Source organism: Pteropus vampyrus, unplaced genomic scaffold, assembly GCF_000151845.1.
Source record: "Pteropus vampyrus isolate Shadow unplaced genomic scaffold, Pvam_2.0 Scaffold54, whole genome shotgun sequence".
NCBI lineage: Eukaryota > Metazoa > Chordata > Mammalia > Chiroptera > Pteropodidae > Pteropus > Pteropus vampyrus.
In genome coordinates, this window is record NW_011888835.1 from 1,650,971 (window position 1) to 1,671,949 (window position 20,979).

The following is a 20,979-nucleotide window of genomic DNA, read 5'->3' on the forward strand; positions in this document are numbered from 1 at the left end:
TCCTACAGATATTCAAAGGGTAGTCAAATAATTTCAGAATTATTTTTATATTTCTCCCCAGCCTTTTTTTTTTTTTTTTTTTTAACTGCTGGCAGTATTTACTGGAATTAGCTTAGCTTATTCTTAATTGTGTGTCCTTTTAGTGTTAGTGATGACTGTGACAAAAATATTTATCAGAATCTAATCACCCTGTTATTTACATCGTATAATAAATAAATAAAGGTAATTGACATTACCTTTTTAAAAATTTTTCTTTAACTAGGGAGATTTAATAGATTTATTTTTTGACCTATCTTTAGCTATTTTCAAAAAGATAAAAATCAAATAGAGCTTTTTCAAAATCAATTATGAATGAGGACATAGAGATAGTATATTACCTACTATATTCATTGAGAATATCTTTTAATTACAAAGCAATTTTTTTTTTTAATTTTGAGAAAATTTTGTACTTTTCTCTTTTTAGGTTTTGTTTCCAAATGTGAATAATATTGAGATAGCTAACCTCAGAACTCACTTAGAAAATATTAGAATTGATGAAAAGTCATAAGCAGTTTCTTCAACATTTGTACAACTTTTATTCTTGCCAACATACAATTCCTTCTCACAGAATAGTGGGAATTTACTCAAGTGGTTTAAAAAAATAAAGCTCAGAAGAGCCTGACTAGAATTTGGTCAAGGAGAAAATCTTTGTCAGTATAAGTATTCCTAGAATGGTAGGTTGCTCTTTCAAGACGAAACAAGAAACAAACACACAAACAAACTTGTTTTAACATGTATAATAAAATACTTTAAAAAATATACTATGTAACTTAAATTCTTTTGAAATGTAAGATATTAAGCATAATTTAGTCTTGTTTTTTCGCACTTGTATTTTTGAGTTTTCATCATTGTATTATACTTACCTGGTAATTTTTCAAAAAATGTACGATCAGCAGAGTCTAATAACCTTCTCTGTTGCCTAGGGCCAAGGTTAAATTCTGTGAATATTTTACTGAGAAGTTTTCTCCAAAAATCTGAACAATTTAGTCCAGAATAGGTAAAATTAGTGACAACATCTTTTCAGATGTTTTGAATAAATAATATGCTTTTATCTTACACAATGCCAGCTAATCAAAAGAAAATCGAAATAATATTAATTTCTAACAAAGTATACTCTGAACAAGAAATACTATCAGAAATAAAGAAGGGCATTATATAATGATAAAGAGGTTAATTATACAAAGAGATAGATAACCTAAATTGCACCATCAACCAACTTGACCTAATGGACATTTATAAGTCTCTTAGTCCATCTTTAACAGAATATACATTCTTTTCAAGTGAAAATATATATTCACAATGATATATTATATCCTGGGCCATAAAACAAACCCTAAGACATTTAAGCAATAGATATAACAAAAAGTATGTTCTCTGATTCCAGTGAATTCAACTAGGAATCAATAATAGAAAGATCTTCAAGTTCCTAGAAGTTAAACACATTTCTAAATAATCTATGAGTCCAAGAGGGAAATATAAAGAAAGTTAAAAAAAAATTTGAACTAAATAAAAATTAAAATCCAACATATCAAATTTTATGGAGTGCTGCTAAAACAGTTCTTTGGGCAAAATTATAGCATTAAGTACTTAACGAAAAAAAAATCATCAATAAACTAAGCTTTTGTGTTATGAAACTAGAAAAGCTGTGAATAAAGCTATAATTTAACACTTCATTCCCAATATTCCAATAACTACAATAAATTTTTGCTATTTTTTGTAAATCACGACTCTAAACCTATGTCAGACCACCCCAACCCAAAAAACACCCACTGCTCATTTCAGCCTGGAGACTACAAGTTCTGATATACTGTATGTGAGGCCATTTATTCTTTGGTATTTTTAAGTAACTTCCTTATTATTCATTTTCTTGCTACATTTTTGTATTTCCAATGGATATTTCAACTTCTGTCCAAAGAACAAAGTAATGTAATACATTATTTTTAAGATATTTCTTAATATTTATCTGTTTTCCTCAATAGCTTTCTTATCTCCCAATATAAATTTTTTGAGAAAAACCAGTAGTAATAATTTCTCCTTTAAATTCAGTTAACATAATGTTACCTCCAATCACCAGCTTCATGAAAGCAGCTTGAAATATAAGAACATCTTTCTGAAGTTGGAAAGAAAAAGCCTCTTGGCATAAAAGGTTCAGGGCACCTTGCACGTTCATACACATATTTAATGGCAATGAATGTGTCACTTGATTTCAGAATTTTAAGACTTTATAGAAAGGAAGTGGAATGTTTCAGTACAAGTTTAGCATTATGGCATATGATTTATTATAAAAGTTCAAGAGACAAGTAAGTTTCTCTACTGCTAATGGAGGAAAAGCAAATTTAGGATTAAAATATAGAGCTTTCTTTTTCGTTACTCCTCAGATTCATGTCTATATTACTTGTTGCCCTTTCATCTTTCAAGCAGCCTCCTCTAGTCTATATTTAGAGAAGCAGCTGGCTGTATTTTGTGTCAATAGCCCCATGAAATAGCTGTGGGGTTTCTGAAAAAAGAAAAATATTAATTTTTAAAAAGTATTCTCTTAAGTTTGTTTACCAGGTGGCAGCTGAACTGTTTAATAAATCAAAAAATGTTTTTGAGATAGCAAAAATTAATTAAGATTTGGGGGTGGACAGTTTTTTAAGAACTAATGATAACAGTCACATAAGCATTTAGACATATTCAGAGATTTAATATATTGTTTAGAGCTGTTCTCTAAAAGTTCACATGCTGAGAAATCATGAACCTCATGCTAAAACATGGACATTTTCTAAGATTAAGGCAAAGCTCTGGAATGTGTCTAAGTCTTAATTTTACCATCTGTTTACATGGATTTATCACCAGTTACTGGCTCGGAGTAAGTAATCTTTAAAATCTCTATTCAGTCTAAACAGTGATCTGTAAAGTTTCATCCACAGAGCCTCTGTAGGACTCCTATAACTCAGCCAGCACCATACTTAATACAAATTCAAAGCAAAAAAAAAAAAAGAAAAGAAAAGGAAAGATTACATCCAGCTGTAGCCAAATTGTAGCTCATTGCTTTAACTTTTCCTTCTACGTATCCAAGTATTCCAAAGAGAACAGCTGCAAGGGCAATACTACACTTACTTTCCTTATTAACCATGCTCAGTTAAAAACTGCCAGAGAGGAGGTTTTATGTTAAAGGGATGCTTGACTACAGCACTGAGGTTAATTTACTTAAATTGCTAATCATGCCAATAGCACTGGATCCCTAGTAGTCTGATAATAAGATCTAAATTATTGTTGATATTCTCAGAGGGCATCATCCTTAATGATCCAACCAGTTATGAAATTCTAGGATGCTATAATTAAATTATTTTTATATATTTCTCTTTTATATTTTGCTTTGTAGTATGCACACATAAAACGTCAAGCTTTCACTTGTCATAAGCCCATTATGTTTAAGTCTGTCTGTATTTGTGATTATATCCTTCTTGTACATGTTATATTTGTTTCCATATTACCTCTGAAGATAACTCATATTTGTTTCTAAATTAAACAGAATTGAAAACCAAAAAAAAAATATTGACAGTAATAGAATTTTGAGTATATTTGATGATAATCCTTTTGTAAAACATATGGAGCTATAAAAATCAAAGATAGTCAAAAGGGTAGTAAAAGACATGGACGAATTTATTTTTAAGAAGAGACATCATTAGGCAGGACTTAAATGTAGAAAAGCAAAACTAAAGGACAACTGAAGTTTAGAAAAGAAAAGAAACAGTAAATTGCTTAAGCAAATTCTAGTAAAATAAAGAGGGCATTACTTGGAACTTAAATGAAGGTGAGGGAAAATATACTTAATAGTTCCTGTTTTACAGAGTATAAAATACAGTTAGATTCTAAAAAAGCTTCTGTAGACTCATATCATAGATATACCTTACCTAATTTAGGAAAGATATGACTGTTTGTAGGAGTGCTTAACCTTTTTTAAGTTTGTTGCCTCATAAAAGACTATTTCAATCATTACAAATCCTCTCTTCATTGTTTGTTCTGCCAGTTTGTCATCTTTTCTTATGGCTGAGTAAATGTTACATTGTATAGATGTACCATATCTTTATCCAGTCGTCTATCGAAGGGCACTTTGGCTGTCTGCATGTGTTGGCCATTGTGAATAATGCGTTGTGAACATTGGGGTGTATATATTTTTACAGATAAATGTTTTCAAATGTTTTGAGTAGATACCCAGCAGGAGGATTGCTGGGTCATAACTTCTTAATTTTTTCAGGACCCCCATAGTGTTTTCCATAGTAGCTGTACTAATTTACATTCCCACCAGCAATGTATGAGAATTCTTTTTTTCCCACAAGCTCTCCAGCACTTGTTATTACTTGTCTTGTTGACAACAGCCACTCTTACAGGTATGAGGTGGTATCTTATTGTGGTTTTGATTTGCATTTCCATAATAGCTAATGAAATTACACATCTTTTCACATATTTGTTGGCCATTTGTATGTCTTCTTGGGAGAAGTGTCTGCTCCGGTCCTCTGCCCATTTTTTAAATTGGATTGTGTTGTTTTTTTGTTGTTGAGTTGTTTGAGTCCTTTACATATTTTGGATATTAGCCCCTTATCAGAGGCATTGTTTGCAAATATCTTCTCCCATTCAGTTTGTTGTCTTTTTGTTTGTTGATGGTTTCTTTTGCTGTGGAGAAGCTTTTTAGTTTGGTATAGTCCCGTTCATTTATTTTTGTTTTCACTTCCCTTGCCTCTTGAGGTCAAATTTATAAAATCCTTCCTAAAACCAATGTGCATGGTTTAGTATCTATGTTTTCTTCTATGCAATTTATATTTTCAGGTCTTATATTTAGTACTTTGATCCATTTGAGTTAATTTTGGTGTATGGTGACAGAAAGCCATCTAGTTTGATTTTTTTGGATGTGGCTTTCCAATTTTCCCAGCACCATTTATTGAAGAGGCTTTATTTTCTCCATTGTATGTTTTCGGCTTCTTTGTTGAAAATTATTTGCATATATATAAATATATATATGTTTATTTCTAGGTTCTCAATTCTGCTCCATTAGTCTGTCTGTTTTTCTGCCAATACTATGCCATTTTGATTATTGCCACTTTGTAGTATAATTTAAAGTGAATTCTACCAAACATACAAAGATGATTTAATACCTGTCCTTCTCAAACTTTTACAAAATATTGATGAAGAGGCACCACTAAATTTTATGAGACCAACATTACCCTGACACCAAAACTTGTTAAGGATAATATCCCAAAAAAGGAAACTACAGATCAGTATCTCCAATGAATACAAGTGCAAAAATCCTAAGCAAAATTCTAGCAAATTGAATACAATACATTAAAAAGATTATACATGATGATCAAGTGGAGATTTCTTGTTTTTCTTGAAAGATATGTTCTCCTAAAGAAAAGGCAGCAGTTCTGCTGGACTTCAGTAAGACCTAGAATGAAATTTAAAAGTTCTAAGGGATTTTCTTTTCTCTTTTTCTTCATGATTTAAATATGCCTACATAGTTGAAACCACAGTGATTTCTTAACTTTAGTCATCGACCTGAAGCTGAACCATTTATCTGGAGAAACTAAAAAACAAACAAGCAAAAAACTCAGAAAAAGAGCTCTCCATGGGTTAGTTTTGTCCAGTTTCTATCCCTGTGCCAAGAAAATGTGGTTAGAGGCAGAATCCTTTTAGATGAAATAGTGTTTTTGGAGAATGATGTGCATTCTCTGAGAACTTTAAATGCCAGAGAGACAAACTTGAAACAATAATGATAGAATATATTTCGCTTTCAGGTGGAAAAACATAAAGATGGAAATTATTCAACGGAAGTGATAATGTCCAAGAATGGATACTTTTCTAAATCCAAAGCCATGGGATACATTTCTAACACAATTTCAGTGTTATCAGTGGTATATATTACAAGCAAAAACTATCCCAATGCAATTAAAATCAATAAAAAAATGAGAATAATCCAACATAGGGCAAAGATTATGAGCAAACTTGCTATAGAAACAAAATGTAAATGAGAATAAATGCCCCAAATCTTTTATAACTGAAAATATTCAAATCGAAGCAAACAGACATATCACTTTTCAATTGGAAAATTTTTAAATTTTGTGATATTCCTTGTAGGTGAAGGTCTTGGGAAACCTGCACTATAAAAAAAATATTTCTAGGAGTATAATTTGTTTCAACTTTCTGGAAGACACTTGCTCCTGGAAACCAAAGTATACTGTTAAATATATTTGGATAAAATTACAAAATTCTCATATTTTAATGGGTTATATTCTTTGTAACAGAAAAAACTGGAAGAAAAAATAGTGGATTAATGAAATAAATTATGATAGAATCATCTGATGGAATATTATGCAGTAAAAGGAGTGTTTGCTTTTGCTAATATGAAGTACAAAATAGGGAAAGAGATTAACTGATTACCCACAAAAATAATTCTATCACTTTGTGATAACATCCAAGAGCTTGCTTTCCCCCCAGAAATTACACTATCTCTGAAATCATTTCAAGCTCCCATTCTCTAATCATCTACCCACCGTTCTTATAGTATTGGCATGACAAATAATTAATCTCTTTGGGTCTTCGATTACGTTGGCTCCATGTCCTTTTAGTATCCACAACTTTGTTTTTTCTTCTTTACAAAGTTTATTTTAGGGCACAAAATTATCAACATGCCCTTGCAAATATTATCAGCTATCTCTTCTTTCTCCTTATCATCCCCTCTCTTTTTCATCTCTTGTCTTTCTCATTTATTATTCATAGGGTGCAACTCTATCTTAGTTAAATTTTCTATGCATTCTCCATCTATTCACCTTAGAGGCTGATCTTTGCTAAAGTAAATCTCAGAACCAGGGCACAGTGATTTAATTTTAAATTCATTATCTTAACAATATCGAATCAATGTTGGTTTCCTAAGCTGACTTTTCTATGATCTGATATATCTATGTTATAACTTCTCAATTAAGTCTATTTCACTAATAACCTTTCCTCATATTTCATTAAGATGGAAGATATCAGATGGATGTAGCCACATACTTCTAACATCATATGCAAAATTCCTACTTGTTTCTTTGCTTCCTTTCTCTGACTTCCTTCTTGTTAAAATGGAATATTTCCATGTTCTTATAAATTACAAATTCTTCTCTTTGAGCCTCATCTCACCCACTCATATTCTCTCAGATACCTCCCGCTTCAGTTATCCTCTATATCCCCACTCAGAGCATGTCTCTTCTTCCATACACCAATATCCTCATAAATATGCCATCATAGTTTATTAAATCTCATTGTGGAAAACAAAACAAAAAATTTCTCCCATATATCTCCTGTTACTCACATTAATTTGGCTCCCATTCTAGACAAATTTTCAAATATATTTTTTGTTATTAAAAACTCTACTTCTTAAATGCAATCATTGTTTTTAAAAACAGCAAACTGGTCTTTTGTTCACTTATCATTAAAATTCTCTATTCCATGTGCCCAACAACATATATACATATATGTAACCCTCAGATTCTTAGAATGTTTTGCAGCTTTTAATATTAGTGGCCACTCCATTCTACTGCAAGCCTTTCTTCATTTGGAAACCTACTCTTCTAATGTTTATCCTTTCACAATGGCCTCCATTCTCTGCCTCCATTATTAGATCTTTCTTCTATTCTTAATTCTGTATATTGAAGCTTCTCAAGGATTTATCCTGGGAACTCTTCCTTTCCTTTTGTCCAAAATCTTTCCCTATGAGATTACTACAAATGCCATAGTTTGAAATAGTTTTAAAAACTGGATTTCTCAAATGCATCTTTAGCCAATATCTCTCATTTTAGTTGCATATTTTTTATCCAACTATCCATTTGATCTTTCTAGTTGGAACTGTGGAGAAACTCTCAAAGGTAATATATCCAAAACAATGCACCTGAATCCCAGCTGAAAATGGTACCACCAACCCTCCCGACTCAGCTAAAAAATAGGTTCTTTCTACTACTTTTCCCCCAACTTGTACATCTTTATAAAGTTCTGTTACTTCTATTACCAGTATATATTTTATTCTGATCATTTCTATTGGTTTCCACTGACATTAACTTTATCCCGTCACTGTCATCTATTATTCCTCCAAATTTATTTTCCTTCTTTCAAGTATTTTACACTTCTCCAATAGACTCTTCACCAAATAATAAGAGTAATCTATTAAAACAAAACTACAAAGCAAAACAAAAACACACTATAAAGCCTCATGGTTAAACCTGTGTCAGTGGCTTGTTATTGATAAAATCTAAACTCTTCATCATGGATTATAAGACCTTGCTTGCATGATGTAGTTCCGCCTTGATTTCCAACTTCATGCAATACCACATCTCTTTTTTCCCGCTATACGCTCAACATCAGGAGATTCTCTTTTCTTTAAATGTGCCGAGAACTTTTTAAATTTAAGGCATTTGCATACTCTTGCTTCTAATGCTATTATTCTTTTTCTAGCTCTTCACAAAGTTCTCTATCTTTTCTCCTGCAGTCTGTATCATTTAATCTCTTTTCACCTGCAAATAATATAAGCTTTATTCAAACCGACCTAAAAATAAAATAAATCTATTGGCCTTTGTTCTGTAAATCCAGATGGAATACAGACTTCAGGTTATTTTAATCCAATGGCACCAGCTCTATTTCTCTGTGATTCTCTAAAGGTTACTTCTGTGGGTGGCTTTACTCTCAGTGTTTACAAATGGCTGCAGCATTTTCAGGCTTTATAGCTACATACCACAGTATCACACATAAAAGAAAGGTACTTCTATGCTGTTTCTATGTTAAAATCTATGTATTTTATAATATCCCTAAAAAAGCAATTTATTCTCGAAAACTAGAAAACAATCTTTCCTAACTCAATGCCTATAGAACAGGAAATATCAGGAGCTGTCTTAATTCAACTTATATTATATGCCTTATTTCGAGGTGCTGTTAGTATCCCTCAATACATATGAGTTGTGGTTATACAAAGTTACAGTTAGGCAAGATAAATAAGTTCGACCTCTTTATATGACATAGTGTCTACAGCTAATAAAGCTGTTTTGTAAGAGGGTAGATCTTTTGTTAATTATTCTTTTATAATAAAAATAGTAGTAACGGAGTAATTTTGCAAGGTGATGGATATATCTATGATTTTGATTGTGGTGATGATTTCAAGGGTGTGTAGTTATCTCCAAACTCATCGACTTTCATACACATTAAATATATACAGCTTTTACATGGCAATAATGCTTCAAAATAGTACTGTAAAAAAAAAAACAAGGAAAGAAATGAACTCCAGTTTCTTATAGCAATATAATATCAGTGAAACAATTAAAGCCTGAAGACCTACATGTAGCATAATATACTCATAAAATGAAAACAAAAATAAACACAAGCACACACACAATTTTGTTATTTTTAGGACATGAAGCAAGGGAATGATGAACATAAAATTTAAGTAATTATTTACCTCAGGTCAGAAAATAAAGTGGTTGTGATTGGGAAGACACATAATTAGATTAATATTATTGTCCAGCTCTTAGCTTTTGTTTTGATTGATAAAACTAAAGCCATGGGAGTTTGAGACACTATTAACAATAACTTACTTAATAAATAAAAGCAGTCTGTTGAATGGATTGGAATATCATGAACCAAAATATCATGATTATGTAATTAATCTATATGGTCCAAACGGGAAAAAAAAAGGGAGGGAGCAGACAAATATTTACAGAAAAATTTCTAATTCTTGATAATTATAGCCTTTTATGATATGTATTTTTAAAAATACATTTATTATTAAATACAAAAGTGAATCAGTGCCACTTATTAAAGATAATAATTAGTGCTTAATATCATGAGTTATTGACTATTTATTTTACACAACTTAAACTGTCCAAAGAAAAAAACTGAAACTATCTTTTATTCTCTGTTAAGAATAAATACTGTATTCTATATAAAAAGAATATTAAATAAAAGAAATATATACTCTGAAACAATACCATATGACTTTTTTCAACTGAATTATATAATGAAAAAAAAACACCAAAGCCTGAACTAACTTCTCTGATTTACATACTTGACTTTGAGAAAAATATCTTCAGAAATTATTTAACCATTAAATAAATAAATGAAAATATGTACAGTTATTTAAAATTAAAACTTTTTTTTCTAAAGACGATATATTATGAAAGCAATCTCTGAAAGAATGCGTTAAAAAGTTGAATTTTTACAATAGAGTAGGACATCTTCAAAATCTGTAATTAAATTTTGGGATAAAGTGATTTCTCAGAATTAGAATCCAAGGAGATTTCCAGATATAATTCCCATCATCATTCATTGTGAAACTTAAAAGAATGATAAAGATATAATAGGTCATCAACAAATATCATAAGTGTGCCTACATTATCACTAATCTAGGTATGCCTAGTTTGTATCCTACTATTTTGTATAGCCCAAATTCTGTCTTACACTTATAAACTATTACATAAATAGATAATCACAGAAGAATGTGTGTGCGTGCGTGTGTGCGTGCGTGCGTGTGTGTGTGTGTGTGTGTGTGTGTGTAGAGAGGTGGACATGAGAGTAAGAGGTGAGTTACATGAAAGTAGCGAAAACCAGTAGGTAGAGGGCATTGGCAAAATTCACTTCCCAGAGATGGTATGGCCACAGTTATTGCAAGAGTGGAGATGTCTAATAGGAAATATTAATATGCTGTGTTTCCTGTAATGTAAACTCTGATTCTCTGAGCTCTCAGAAAGTCTGACGCTCTTAATTGTAGTGACTTGGGACATAAAGGAATAAGGCAGTAAGGGGACATTTTTGATGTCCATGCTGTTGTAGAACCCTTTTATCTGTATGGAAAGTCGATCCTGAAAGTTCAGTTTATGACCATCACCAAGGTCAACAGTATCTACCACCGAGCTTATGAGTTGCACTGAAGCTGCATTCAGGACATTACATGGACCAGCCTCCGTTTCTCAAATACATTAGGGAGAAGTAAGTTTAGATAGGGGAAACACTGACATCTGGATTACAGAGATGTAATCACTAATTCGCAGATGGAGTGATTTAATTATTTCAGGAATTCTATCTGCATTGATACGCAGTTAAAATAAAAAACTTCTACTATGCCATTTAGAATGCTTCCAAACAGAACTTTATTCAAACAAGGAGCATCACGGTATGTTATAATCCATTTAATGTGAGTATTAAATTGTGCAAACTTGTATAGGTAACTTTCAGGCTACAAGTAGCAGTTTTTACTGAAAGCGAGGGCTAGGCACATGTTAAATGAGATGGAGAGGAGAGCAATATGGGGAAGGAGAATATGCTTTAAATTTTGAGATTCAGAAAACAACCAAAGATGAGAAGGCTTTTGAGTCATGTTCCTCTACATGCAATAATCCATCTGTTGGATGATTTTTTTTTTTTTTTTGAGTTGCTTAAAGGTTGACATGTTTATTAACTCTACCACCTTTCCCAAATGCCCCATCTGCAGTAATACCAGGCAACTTGCCAAGGGCATTCATGGACAGAGGGCATCTGAAAAACACATTTGTATTCCAAAATAGCACACAGAAAATCACGTCATTTCAAATTCTGACTAACATACAGATATAAGCAGCATCTCTTAATATGAAGAAGATAACTATATTGTTGTTGAGTTCTGAGCAAGTAAATCAGAAACTGTTGCATCTTAAGACTGACAGGAAATAAAAGGAAAAAAAAAACAGAATAATTGGGTTATCAAGTGCAATAGCAGAAAATACCAGATTAGAATGAAATGTAGGAGCATAAGACAGTGTCTAAAATAATGATCGTAAAAAACTTTAGTCAAGAATAGGTAAATTAAATTTTACTTCTATATAGAGGTATCACTTTATCTTCATTAAAAGACACCAATGGCTAGCATCAGGCCCACACTATGTATTATTTATATGTTTCTTTTTGAATTAGTACATTAGCAAATGGTTCATAACTTACTTTATAGTGATGAACCAATAATTCTAAACACATCTATTTATTGTCATTATACATTGTCCAGCCAAAAAATGGCTTAGGGTATTTTTAAGAATAACTTTTTAAATGGGTAGAATAAACTGTTTCTGAGATCTTTTCCCCAAATGAGCAGAACACAATCTGTACAAGTTATTATAATTTGTGGACACCCCTTTTTATATACACACAAATACTGGCAAGATTAGAATAGAAAAAACAGAGAAGCATGAAATGCTGTTTTTCAATATTCATATTTATTCTCACCATGAATAAAAATGTTGTTTTTTATTTATTCTGGAGACTACTATAACCAGGCTTTGTGCTAGTCTGACTGTACCAAGAAATATGGGGACAAAGAAGAGGGATCTTTAACAGCAGTTGATTAAAGAAGGCTTCCTCATGAGAAGACAAGATAAATCTTTCAAAACAATAGTAAACTGGACAAAGAAAGTGTGGTTGTCATTTTCAGTGGCTCCATCTGGTGATGTCACGTTGGTGATCCCATTGAATCTTTCCTTGCTTTATTCATGACCTTGTGTGGTCCTGCCCACACTTCTCTGAGCTTAACTACATGACTTCTGACTATGGTCAAAGAGGTCTTAGCACTGTGAACAGATATATATGCACTGTTTTGGACATAATGTTTATGTCCCCCCTCAAATTCGTATGTTGAAGCCTTGACCCCATTGTGACTGTATATGGAGACAGGACCTTTAATGGAAGTAATTAAGGTTAAATTAGGAAATAAGGAAGGGTCACTAATCTGATAGGATTAACATCCTTCTAAGAAAACACATCAAAAATCTTACTCTCTGGCCAGGTAAGGACATAGAGAGAAGGTGGCTATCTGCAAATCAAGAAGACAGTTCTCACAAGAAACCAAATTGGCTGGAACCTTGATCTCAGACTTTTAGCCTCCAGACCTGTGAGAAATAAATCTGTTTTTTAAGCCACCCAGTCTTGGTATTTTGTGATGGCAGTCCGAGCTGACTAAGACATGTACAGGATTTGGATTGTGAAGTCTGGTACTATTATGGAAGTCTGGGCTATCCTGCTATGCAGAGTCTGCATGGAGACTCCCCGAAGTGTGAGACATCACATGAAGAGAAAAGACAGGTGGAAGAAATTTGAGACCTCTCCCGTATTCCATTCAGTCATGTGAATGACTCAGCTGACAAACATAGAGCAAAAGACCCATCAATAATATTAAAAAAACAGATATTAAATCATTGTTGTTTTAAACCACTAATATTTGTGATGGTTTGTTTTGCAACAGTTGTTAACTGAAACAGGCAAGTGCCTTGAAAAGGATGCTTTATGAACATGCTAATAACAATATTGGTTAAAAAAATAAGGTATAAGGTAAGAAAGAGACACAGTTCATTAGGGATACTGTCAAGTAGATAATTTATTATTGAGTTAATAGAACATCAGCATAGTAATGTGTTCTTTATTATTATAAAACTAAACACCCTTTCTGTCTGAATGGATACATGACTCTGTTAATTCACTGTGTTTAAAATACAATGGTAAACCAGACAGATATAGCCTCCGCCTTTAGGAAAGCTTGAAAAAAAAAATGGTTACAAAGATGTGACTCCAGACATTAATTGCTTGCCCCTATGTAGAAAGCTAGGAAAAGTATTTATCTCAACTACTATGTATGAAGGGCTGGAGAACCTACATTGTCATAATTTTATATGACCTATTAGAGACCTAGGGTCAAGGAGCATGAAAGTAGTATGAAATGTTAAGGAAAAACAGGTGTCTCAATGGAGAGACAGGTGCAAACACTGGTTTATCTATAGCAACAGGAGGACCATGGGACCCCCACACAAACAGGAAAGAAAAGTTCAGCTACAAAATTTAACAAATTGCTGAAGTCCATATCTGGGTCACACACACACACACACACACACACACACACACACACACACACACACGCACACAGACTCTTCTCTATGAATTGCCTTGATGCTCCTGAGAAAACTCATGCTGTTTTCTCTATAGTATCTTATTTTGATAAATATGAACAGAACCATTAGTGAGTGGACTCCTAAATTTAATTTGTAAATTTATAAAGCTGAAATTTTTTTGTTTTTGTTTTAAATGCCTACAGCACCTGGTCTTCCTAGGTGGTCTCCCATCCAAGTACTAACCATGAATTGCCTTGATGCTCCTGAGAAAACTCATGCTGTTTTCTCTATAGTATCTTATTTTGATAAATATGAACAGAACCATTAATGAGTGGACTCCTAAATTTAATTTGTAAATTTATAAAGCTGAAATTTTTTTGTTTTTGTTTTAAATGCCTACAGCACCTCGTCTTCCTAGGTGGTCTCCCATCCAAGTACTAACCATGCCCGGCCTTGCTTAGCTTCCAGGATCAGACAAGATCAGGCACATTTAGGGTGGCATGGCCGTAGACTAAAGCTGAAGTTTTATACAGTGATGATCTCATCTATTATGGGTCTCTTTTTTTTCTTTCCAGTAAGATTTGATGTACTGAATAATAAATGTAACATTTAAGCATATATGCCTCATCTCTTCTGGTGACTAGAACATGACTTTCTGCAAGTGTGCAGAATATAGCACACCCCAGATACCTTGGTTTGAGATGGAGAACTATGGAATCTATCAAATTCCTAATCCAAATCCATCAAATTTCCTTGGGCACTGTCCAGGGCAAAATGGGCATGTGCAACAGGACAGTGGTTTGGTGAGTGCAAATTTGGGAATAAATGATGGTTGTGGCAGAACTTTGATTCTCTGCTATTCATGAAGTTTTGCTTATCTAATTCATGAACTGGGGCATTCTTATATAGAACAGTTTATGGCTGACCAAGGTAGGTTATAATCTTGCTTCAATATCCCATGAATGGCTCTAATGTTTTAAAATAGGCTTTTATGCTCATTAGGCAACACAGGTTTTTAGTTTTACAAATCAGAGCTCCATAAGCTAAGCCATGAACTCTGGCCTAAGGCTGTTAATGACAGAAGGAAATGCCACCATTTTTATAATTCACACAAAATTGTCTTCTGTTAGCATTGTCCCTAAGAAGAGAAAAATTTTATATAACTAAAGACAATTTCAGACAGTCATGAAAATGATATTTATTAAGATCTTACCATACACTAGGCACTATGGTACTTCATTTAAAAGAAAAGACTCCTTCCAAGAAAAGAAATAACTGTAGAAAACAAGTCCCTTCTTGTCTTTCTTTAGGGCTATTTAAAAAGAAATGCTAGAAGTCCTAAAACTATACTTTAATAAATTAAGAAAAAAAACAAAACGATTCCTATCATGTCATGGCTAAATAGTTAGATACGTATCATCAAAATAAGTAAAATAACTGCCTTTATAAGTTTAGAATATAATCTATGACTAATGTAAACTATACTATTTATACTATTTTTATTTAATATTTTTATTTTTTTTCTACATTTGAGTTTTGTTTAAAGATTATGAAGCAAGCCTCTGTATGTGTGTAATGTAACCAAAACCCATTACCAGCCCACCTAAATCATCCTTCCATAAGAGTTTCATAAATCTTCAGATTTAAGATACACAAAAGCCTATACACCAGGCTTGGTAACCTATATAAATAAAGTGTTATCAACTAGTAGCAGAGAAACAAAAAGAAACATTACTTAAAAAGGTGGCAAAAATTCATTGTAGGGTTGCCCCTGAAGTTCACTCATGGAATTGTCACACAAAATTCTAATTTATGTTCATAATTTAAGTCTAATATGCATAAATTTAAGAAATAAAACAATTATTAAATCTTTATGTTGTAATATCTTGGCTTCAGGAATTTTATCTAGATATCTACAGAAGATTTTTATTTAATTATTTTCTTTAGATTTTCAAGTCTGTAGCAAATTTATTCATAACGGTTATCTTAGTTTTGTTAAGGTAAAGATGCATGTCATCATTGTTCTCTTTATCTTGTGTTTTGAAAAGAGGAATCATGGCATATGATTTTGACTTGGAATTATTTGAATGTTAGGTAGTAAATGAGCCATAAGTATCTTCATTTCAGGAGTCATATTGGAAGGCTTATCTACATTTGTTTGAATTTTCAGTTCGGATTTTTAGATTTGAGCCAAAACTGTAATATGAGCAGCTGGTAAACAATTCTGGTAACTCTGATGATTATCAACATAATGGCAAATTTGAGAAATAATAAAATAAATTACCATAAAATATTGATACTGATTCTCTCAAAGCACAAATTATGTTGAAGCAAAGTTAACCCATTTAAGAAGCTTTATAGTAGCCAGTTGTCTAATTACTATTTTTCACCTGGAAAAGTACACATTTTAAATAAGAAAATATAAGTTTGGATCCTGGCTCACAAATCTGTAATTTGTTTGTTCAGGATGAAGTTAACTTTATAAATTTTAATTTCCTCATCTAAATAGGATGTTTTAAAAAGAAATGAAATAAAACAAGTAAAGTACTTTTCACTAGTCCTGGACTATTGTAGAGCTGAATTATTGTTAGCCCGCCATGTTATTGTGGAGGAAAAACTTTTTCCCCCATTCTACTGTTTCTAAAAAAAGATATTTTCCTCTACAACTCTGGCCATTGTATCTGTATTTAACTACTACCTAGGGAGTTACCTGTTTGGTAAGGTAAGAAGACAAACATTGATCGAAAATTTTCAACTGAGTGTTGCTAATCTATCAAATATCCTAAATCTGTCATATTAATTCTCTTGTCCTTCCCAATAAACTTAGACTTTCCCTCAGGTGGCAGATTGGGAATAAACAAACTTGTTTCTCACATTTTAGCCACATCATTCTCCTTTTTCTTTATTACAGGAAAGGGCCATATTAGATTTACTGTATGATCTTTTTTTGTTATTTGTTTTCTGTCTCAATTAGTTTAGAACCATATTTGAATACAGGGGTATCTATTGCTGGGTCCCATGAGAACCCAAGAATTATTACATGTCTCATGGTGCAATTTAGAGGGAAAAGGGATTAATCCATGTAAAAGAGCTTTAGTACAGGGCATGGCACATACTAAATGTTAGTTATTAAAATTCTTAATATTTTTTAAAAAACTCCAAACATTCTCAAGAACTAATTGAAGTACAAAGAAAATCAAGATTTTTAGGTCTCTTGTATGTCATTTTAACTAAAACATATTGCATAAGTATAAATGGTTCTCCAAGTCAGAGCATATGTTAGAATACATTCCAACATACTTTGTTCCAGAAAAGGTTATAAATATTAGACATCACATCCTCTCAAAATCATCTCATCTAGTCACACTATACTAGAATATAGTGATACAAAAACTTAAGAATAGGAGTTGACATACATGTGATTTCAATAATAAAATAAGCTATGATTACCTTAAGGTATGATTTTTAGTGCTTTGATAAACAAGTAGATTGTAACAAATAACATATTTTACTATCTTTTGAAGAATATAAAAATATTCTAATAATGATTTGATCCACATCTCATCTATTAAGAACTATAGCATCTTAGGCTGGTTATTACAACATTGTAGGAAATGGTCTTATGTCAGGAACTGGTGCTCCTATAAGAATCTAATGCCTGATGACCTGAGGTGGAGCTGAGACAGTGACCTACCATTGGGGAGCGGCTGCAAATACAGATGAAACTTCCCTTGCTTGCCTGCTGCTCATCTCCTACTTGCGGCCCAGTTCTTGACAGGTTCAGAGCAGTACTGGTCTGCGGCCCAGGGTTTAGGGACTCCTGGAGTCTAAACTGTGATTTAAGAATGAGTATTATATATGTTGTGCAAAAATGTGAATGTGTTCTACATTAATAAGATACAGTAGAACATAACAAAATTATTCATATCTGATCTGAGATTCACTAAATGTCTAATACTATGTAGAACATTATAGCCATTGTAGCAATTTCACATCAGTGAACTAACATTTTCATCACACAAATTCTTCAGGTTACGTAAAATAATATTAATTAGTCTATTACACAGGAATAGAGACTTGTAGAAGTAAAGACAACTCCCTAATTTGATGTGGGACTAATGATAAGATCTTGACTGTTTCATTGCCACTAAATCTAGGCATCTCAGCAATTTTCTCTTTTCAGCACTTATGAAAAGTGATATTTTTTGTACTCAAAGTTGAGGTAAAAACATCAAGGTGTTCCAGAGCCAGAAGCTATCAGCATTTGTGAACACAAATGTAAGAGTGCAGTTTGAATCACCATCATCACTCATTTTTATTTTAATCGAAATGTTTAAATGGAATTTTAAGACATATCAAATAACATTTGTGATCCATTAGATCAAATGGTTTAATAATATTGTTTATTAAATTATTCCTTATCTTTCAGGGAACAAATTATGCTGGAACCACTGAACATAAAGAGAAAAATCAAACATGTAGTTGTAAATGGCATGATAGTATTTAAAAGTAGAAAAACATAGATTGTATTTCTCCATGCCAGATGCATTATTGCCCTGAGAAAGACTTTTGGAAATTATTCCACATTAAGACATATAAATCATATATTTGATTCTCTGAACTTCCACAGGAAAAAAAGCACAAAAAAGTTATTTCAGACCAAATGTTTTATAAAATAGTGATTTATCAGGCTGTCAATTGATTATAATAGTATGGAATGCTAATCGATGGTATAGATACTAGCTAAAAGAAAGATTTTCACAATAAATGAATGTTCTCTGTTATTTAAGCAGGTATTATTTTTATTTTGATACATATACTCAAAGAAAAGAATTACATAAAATTTTACTGTCATTTCATTGAAGTATTACTAAATTAATAGGAGCATATAGTATATAACATATACTTACCTTTTATAAACCCATTCAAATCTATCATGCTTAAAAAATAATTTCACTTAAGAGATGTTACAGCAGTCATTACTCTACACTTTCAAAGAGAGACTCAGTCTTTACTTTTAATGAAGCCACATATAAAAACTGGAACATAGAAATAGCCAGGGTATCCATTTAAGTATGTTTGATATACTTAGTTATTTATTGATGAAATTATTAATTTTAAGACTATCCTAATGGAAATGTGTGTATACAAGTCCATGCTTCTTCTTAGAACAAAAGCCTTGCTTAAAGACATTTCAATTCTAAAAAATCGACTTGATTAATTTAATTTGCTGTGATTGTTAAATTAGTTCCAAAGAATAGCGCACCTATAAATTATAAGATATAATGGCCTATTATAGATACACCTTTATAGATAATTCAAAATGATTTGGAATTCTAAAGACAATTAGGGGCCAGGTTAATTGTGCTTCTGTATTAGAAAATTCCTCTTAGAGAAGATTAAAGTAAATCTACAGTATATATGAGAGAGTTAATGTTCTGTTTGCCTAGCAAACCAGATTTGGTCTGTAATCTTTGGTCAATAGCTTCAATATATTTTTTATTATGTTTTACATACCACATGTCTATTTTTTCTAAATATATTTGAGAAAAGCTATTTAATCATAGCATTTAGCAAATATTCTCATTCACATTTCTATAACAAAATTGTATAATTTATTTCTGTACTATAATGGCATTACATCTTATTGTGGATCATATTATGAAGAGTTTAGAAAAAAATTTATGAATCCCTGGAAAAAATTAAGGCACATATTATCTACATTCTATTTTATTATGTAAGATATGCAAACTTTAAAAAGTCTTTAATCTTTTAAATCAAAATATTGTTTTAAAAAACCAAGAATCATATACTAGAGGAATCATAAATATAAGCTCAATTTGGATACTTAGAAAATGAGAAGATTTCCCAAAGCTATCATATTTTTTAGAAATAGTACTTTTACCAAATAAAACAGAAGGAACAGTTGTCTGCTGACAGTTATGTTCACATGGCTCTAGTCAGCAGGAATGTTATGAGTCCCCGATGCCCATGCAAATCATCAAAACATGTTTTCATTGAGAAGAGAGTGATTAGGGAATTATTTTTACAAAATAAGTCATGTTCTTATGGGAAGTCATCATGAGTTAGAAATTTTTGCAATCTAGCTTACATTTTTTTTGTTGGTTTTTTTTTTTTTACCTTCACTTTGAGTCAGAGGAGAGGAATTTGGTTTATTCCTTCACTTAATGAATATAAATTTTACAAAGGTACCTACCAAGCACACTATAACATTTCAAGTGGAAAGTTATTACAGGAAGTTGATATACCTATGCACAGAACTTCAATCAAAGGCCTAGGTGTTTTTTTGTTTTTTTCCTCTGTATCTCTCTTCATCCATCCTCTGTGTTAGCTTCATCCTCACACTGGCAGTAAGGTGGCTTTAGCACATCAAGGCCTTATCATGTCCAGATCAAAAAATAAGACCATATCTTCCTGAAGAATTTGATAGAATCAAGAAAGCTTCCCATCAAATTTCCCTTCATACTTCATTGGCCAGAGTGGAATGTGCCTATTTCTGAAATGATTCCTGACAAGATAAATGGGATTACCCTCAGGCATGATATGAGAATGACTAGATTTTCAGTTTCACCCCTAATACAGGCTGCAAGGAGGATAGTTGTGGACATGAAGAGTTTAGATTCTGTAAGGGAGAGAAAGACAGAATGCTAAGTAGGCAACTAACAATTTCTATCACAAAAGCTATACTAAAGATACTAAAAATATTTATGTACGCTACTTGCTATAAAGCATAACGATGTGTCTTGAAATACATGTTAACAATACTATTCATAAAACCAATGTCAATTATTTACCACTAATGATTTACAATCTAAATATCTGTGATAAAGTCTTCATACGGGCCAAGGAGATAAGCCATGTAGACAGGCTGTTCTGTTTACAGAGATTATATTATTGGTACCCTTAATTTTTTTAAGTGCATTAACTGAATAAAATTAATATTTCTTTTCCTCAAATATTATTTGAATAATTATTTATGCCAATCATTCAATAAGCACTGATTGAGCATTCTTTA

General features: G+C 32.0%; 1 pseudogene; it reads right to left on the bottom strand.

Moving 5' to 3' along the window:
• Positions 1 to 14,336: 14,336 nt before the first annotated feature.
• LOC111739838 lies at positions 14,337 to 14,455 on the bottom strand (annotated as a pseudogene).
• Between the last annotated feature and the right edge of the window lie 6,524 nt (positions 14,456 to 20,979).